Raw genomic sequence first — 6,419 nt, 5'->3', positions numbered from 1 at the left:
AAGCCACACACACGGAGAGGGGGGGGGAGTGGGTGGGGGTGCCGTGCGCGCTTCGACGGGTCCCGCCCCGGCCGCCACGCGGGGCCCGCCGGTCAGCGAGACACACGGCATCGTTGGCCCGACCTACCGCCGCTAGGACACGCATCGCAGGACACTCAACTGCCCGGCATTCAAGAGCCCCGCGGCCGGCCGGCGTCCTCCGCTCTCTAGGTCAACCTCCCAAGATCCTTGCCTGTTTTTTCCTCTCAATTATTGTCCATGTTTATCCTCATCCACTGGCCAGCTTCTCATCCCATTTTGAAAAGAAAAAAATCGGTTTTGAAACAAGTTTTGGGGTGGTACTCCTGGGTCGGAAGGCTGAATCTTTGGGTCAGCCGTCTGGTAGATGATGGTGGGATATCCATCCACACGGCTTGTTCTAGAGTTTCTTGGAATTTCTATTGCGTTGTATACGGGCCAATAATGGTGTGTGGTGGAGTCGCCAAACGGCGTGGGCGGGCGGGATGGATACGATCTATTGCTAGTTTTGACTCTATCGGCCGACACGTTTAGCCCGTGGAAGATCTCCATCTGGGGCTTAGTTAGCCAGTCAAGTCAACGGCTGACGTGATAAGCTTTTTTTTCTTGGGAGAAACGGAAGGTGTGGTGCTGTTGCTGTTGCGTGGACTCGTCTATCATCCACTCTCCGTTTGATTTGAACTGATCGCGCGCGCGTTCGTCCGTTTGTTCGTTCGTTCATGGATGGCACTGCTACGTGCCAAAATTAATATACTGACATGCCATGATAACAACGTACTCCTGCGTGAGCTCCTCAGGCATGCATGCATGTACGTTGGTGGCGCTGGCAGGCCAAGAAATTGTACTAGTAGTAGAATTTCTTGTTTAACTACTGCTACTAGTACAAAAACAAAAGACGCGCTTGCTCGAGGAGCACGGAAATTTCACTCGAAATTGCTCGAATATCTTCGCCTGCATGTGTAGTAAGAAAAAGGGTTTCCTTCCGCTTTATATTATAAAGCAAATTCGCTTGCATGTATGCACCATATTTTCATCGTCAGGAGTACGATCACCAAAATATATGAAGGCTTTCCAGTCCACATACAAACACAAAAACGCTAAATGTTGGGCTACATAAATTCTCCTCAAGGTGGGGCCTACATGTCAATGTGTCTAACTTCTTCCCCGAATTTCCCGTCAGTCATATGCCATCATGGCATCGTCGCCTGTTAGCCTCCCTGGTCTCCTTGACTACCGCCACCTCCCTCTGCCTTCACATTCTCATCCTCTGCCACCAACGTCATCGCATCCCACAACCTCGCGCTCCCCCGTTGTGGCGGCCCAAGGGGAGGACCGGAGGAGAAGGAGATGCAACAGGCATGTGCTCCTCTGCGTACACGGCTGGTCACAAATGCCTTACCAAGGCGGCGTCGCCCATCGTCGTTGCTTCTTTGGTCCGCAGTCGATGGCCACAAGAGTCTCTCTTCAGAAGAAAAAAATGTTGGGTTGAGACAAATTTTTTGCTAGCTTTTGCTGGCCACAAGAGTCTCTCTTCACAAGATTTTTTTTTTTTTGCGTGGACTCGTTTATCCACTGTTTGAACTGGTCGCGCGCGCGTTCGTTTCCTTTCTGGGGCGACACGGCTGCAGAGAGGCGCACGTCATCCATGAGGTGCCGGAGCAGGCACAGCCGCGCACATTGATTCATTCATTCCTTCATGGAGCTACCTGCCAAGACGCTGCCATGATAACAACGTATCCTACGTGCGTGCCAAGCTCATGCATGCATGTACATCGATGATGCTGGCGAGACAAAGCAAAGTGGTAATTTTTTTGCTTAATGAAGCCGCTTGTTATATAGCTAGACTAGACAGAAGGGACCAGTGCCACAGGCGGTTAAAAAGGCAGGTGGGTTGTACTCCCTCCGGTCCTTTTTACTCTGCACATTGGATTTGCCGAAAGTCAAACTTAGCTAAGTTTGACCAAATTTATATTAAAAATTATTAGCATCTATGATATCTAATAAATATAATATGAAAATATATTCCAAAATAAACCTAATGATGTTGGTGTTGTTATGTAAATGTCAATAATTTTTTATATAAACTTGGTCAAAGTTAGATGAGTTTGACTTCAGACAAATCTAATATGCAGAGTAAAAAGGACCGGAGGGAGTATACTGATGGCCTCGTCGTACTAGTACCAAAAATGCGGTTGCTTACGAGGAACGTGGGAATTTCACTTGAAATCGCTCCAACTTCGTGGGATTTAGGACAGATTATTATCAGTCTGCGGCTAGGCGAAAGGGATGCTACCGGCGGCGGCGACACGGCTCCTCCTCATGCGGCGACCGGCGTGCGCGTGTTCCCCGTAGCAAGACCGATGCCCCCGAATCTCAAGTTTTCCCTTGCCCACAACCAAACGGGGTGGCCTATAACGAAATTCACATGATCACTCGCTGGGGAATGCAGAACACTTCTGATGCCGTGCCTTCACGTGACCACCCACCACAACACCTTTGATCGCAGGAATTCCACGAGAATTCGCTCAGACTCCATAGAAACTACTAGTACAGTACGATATACACTCCAAAAACACATAGCGAAAAAAGGGTTGCATTTGGGAGCAAGTCAAGAGCCAAACTCATTCCAAAGAGAGAGACGAGACCCCCCACAGCGGCAACGACACATGCGGCGAGCGGCCGGCGTGTCCCCCGGAGCACCACCGATGCTTCCGAACCTCGAGTTTTCTACTCCGTTGGGCCACAACCGCAACGACGGACGATACGACGCGGCCGGTGACCTCTCATCACATCACATGCATGGCGATGCACGGTGTGAGGATAGATAGATTCGGGAGCGCCCTATATTCTAGGCCACGTTCTGCTGGTCTTTCGGCGCGCGCTCATGTGAGGGAGTCACATGACCTGTTGGCCCATGCTCTCAGGAGAAGCTAAACAAACAGCGAAGGTCATGTGCTCGTCCTTCTTCGTATGGTCCAATGAATCGCGGAGGTATGAATGCGGGCCGGCACAAGGACCACAATACAATACAGAATTGGTATTACTTTTTTTTGAAACTTATAGGATTGGTATTTATTTACAATTGTAGTTGTTTATATATTTTCCAATGAACATTGTCAAACCTTGCACCAATTGCGTTGAGGCACTTCTTTTGAGATGCGAGGCGGTAGAGGAAACCAGTGGTGGTGCCTTCAAATTGCTCAAACCTCATGGTAGAGGGTAATGTGTGATTTGCCGCGTCGCTTCTTGGTCGTGAGTTTAGCCTCATTTTTCGTTCTATTACGATTAGAGGTGAGCACTTTTACACTGGAAATCAAAGAACCGTTCCCTGGCTGTGAGTAAGTATTTTACCGAAATTCGAAGAATTAAATTGAACCGAGTTGACCGATATTCCTGATTTATTCGGTCAATGGTGTTTGGTTCAGTGTTTCCATTGTTAGTTGTTTGTATTTGAGTGTATCGCCGGTTTTCATCCTACGTAAATCGAATTGACCATACGACCATAACCAAAATGGATCTTCCTTTTCTCTAACTTACGTACTTTGCTGGCATGCATAGGCATGGCAAATGGCAGAGCCGGAAAAATTGTATTAGAGGGACCGGGTGCTGTTAAAAGAGATTAGGGAGGGCCAAATTGTAGAAAAATGGGTTGTTAGCAACAATTCATCACTATTTTCATTGTTCATCAATAAAAATAGTAGCAATCCTTGATGTTAGGGGGCCAGGCCCCTGCTGGTCCCCTGTCTCCGCCACTCGGCATGGCCTTATACCCATGCACGATGCACCCCCCCCCACCACCACCACCACCACCGCACACACACAACTCAATTCACTCGTGCCTCTACCTCTTAGAATCGTTCTCCCTGCACTGATTTTCATCGCCAAAAAGGATCCAATCTAAATCTAGCCGCCTCCCAACCTTGAGGCTAGATCAATTATCATAGGGCTTAGCTGCAACGGCTCTCTGACGGGTGCTCATGTTAGCCCGGATCTCCATTGCATGATTTTTCCATCCAAGCTCTCCACCAGCTCTAGCACGACATGGCGATTCCATCACGAACACGAGGACCCCCGCGGGGAAGACGGAGAAAGGGGCAACCAGACCGCTTGGCCCAACACCAGCAAGTCCGTGCCACCTCCTCACGAACGCACGAAGCAGAAAATATGTCTGCCCCTTCCCCTGGCAGTAAAATAACCCACACGCGCATGATTGGGCCTCGTCCCATTGTAGCGCCATGTCCACAACCAAAGGTTCCCGGCCATCGCGCCTAACGAGATCTAGACTAGCTGCAGAGGCCAACACTAGTCTTTTCTGCGTAATTTGTCCTCACGTGTGCGCATTCGGGATCACTTTCCTAGTCGGTCATACACCCTCAAATCGCTCCAAGCCAAGTATACTTAACTTTTGAAGTTCCTTGTGAATGAGCTCTGTGAAAAGAAGGTATTTCTTGCTGATATGATTAGTCTATCATTTCAATGTCACACCCATCTGGAGAAGCAAAGAAAAAAAACAAAGAGGAAGGAAAACTAAAAAAGGTAGAAAGAATATTTAAAATGTTTCGATAAAATAAAAATAATCATGAATATTTTAAAAATGAAAAAATGTATTTGAAAATAATCATGAATAAAAAATGTTTGTGGATATAAAAAATATTCATGAACTTTGAAACTATTCGCAAATTTAAAAAATGATGTGAGTTTATTTTTGTTTTTCCCGGGTTCAAAAGAAGTTCCCCGAATTTCATGGATGCTCACAAATTTAAAGTTTTGTCTATAGATCAGCCATGTAGCACCATGTTTATGTGAGATTAGAATAGGCTCAACCGCAGCCCACAATCTATCCACTCGATGACATATGGGGTGATGAATGTAAAAACTACATCGATATATTAGGATGCTTCATTGCTACTGAATGTCATGTGGGGCGCTGCATACAGGCGCGGGTCACGCGCCCAGGAGCAGCAGCCGACGGCCACAGCTGGCCAGGCATGACCGGGCAAGGAGTCCTGATCCTACGTTGGTTCTTAGAGTCCAGGAGCAGTTAGTTTCCTAGTTTGTTAGAAGCCCATAAGGCCTTTATATATCCTGTAATCTGCACCCTTTGACGCAAGCAATAAATCATTATCTCCTATCTCTCCCTCTGCTCCTAATCTCATCTCCCGCACCATTGAGCAGTTAGGCAAAAACCCTAGCGCTCCTATCTACCGAGACTACGAGCTACGTAGTCGAGGTCCTGCTGTCTTGGGCACCGAGGTCCTTGACAACTTGGTATCAGGTTCCAGGCGATCCTCTTCCTCGTCCACGCTCCATCCACAGCCCGCCGCCACCCCTGCGTCCGCGCCAAGCACACCTCCATCGCCACCATCCGCCGCCGCCTCGGTTACTTCCGGCATGGCAAAACCAACCACCGCTGATCTGGCCAAGATGATCGAGGCCTTGACTGCAACGGTGGCATCCCTGCAGACGTCCATCGCCGCACTCCAGAAGGACAAGTCCGCCTCCTCGTCGAGCGCTGACGGCGCCCACGATGGGCAGCACCACAATGATTGACCGCCCCGGTTTCAGAAGATGGACTTCCCCAAGTTCGACGGCAAGTCAGATCCTCTCGCATTCATCAACAAATGCGAGTCCTTCTTCCATCAACAACGGATCGCCGAGGAGGAGAAAGTGTGGATGGCGTCATACAGTCTCGAGGGTACTGCCCAACTATGGTATATGCAGGTTCAGCGCGACGAGGGCACGCCTCCGTGGTGCCGCTTCACCGAGCTGCTCAATCTCCGCTTCGGGCCACCTCTGCGCGCTAACCCGCTGGGCGAACTAATGGCGTGCAAGCTCACAACGTCCGTCGTCGACTTCCAGGAGCGGTTTGAGGCGCTCCTCCCCCGGGCAGGCATCTTATCAAAGACACAGAAGGTTCAGATCTTCACTGCGGGACTCCAGCCACCCCTCAGCCTCGACGTGGAAATCCACAACCCGCAGTCCCTCGCCGTCGCCATGAGCCTCGCCCGCAAATTGGAGCTGCGCGGCCAGTGCGCGCTAGCCTCCGCGCCACCGGTGTGTTTTCAGCAGAAGGGCATCCTGCCGGCGCCCGTACCATTCCTCGCGCCCCCCGCACCGGCTCCACCAGCCGCACCCCAGCAGGCCCCCAGTCTGCCGGACGGGCGCCAAATCAAACACCTGTCACAGGCAGAGATGGAGGAACACCGTCGCCTGGGCCTATACTTCAATTGTAATGAGAAGTTTGGCAGGGGCCACAACCACGTGTGCCAGCGCATCTTTCTCCTCGACCTGGCACCGGACGACGACGACGATGACACGGCCTCCGCCACCGCTGATGCCTCACCGGCCGACCCTCGGATCTCGCTCCACGCGATCTCCGGCGTGCGCACGAGCGAGACCAT

This window comes from Triticum dicoccoides, chromosome 5A (assembly GCF_002162155.2).
Source record: "Triticum dicoccoides isolate Atlit2015 ecotype Zavitan chromosome 5A, WEW_v2.0, whole genome shotgun sequence".
Taxonomy (NCBI): Eukaryota; Viridiplantae; Streptophyta; class Magnoliopsida; order Poales; family Poaceae; genus Triticum; species Triticum dicoccoides.
Note: the sequence above shows the minus strand (reverse complement) of the source record.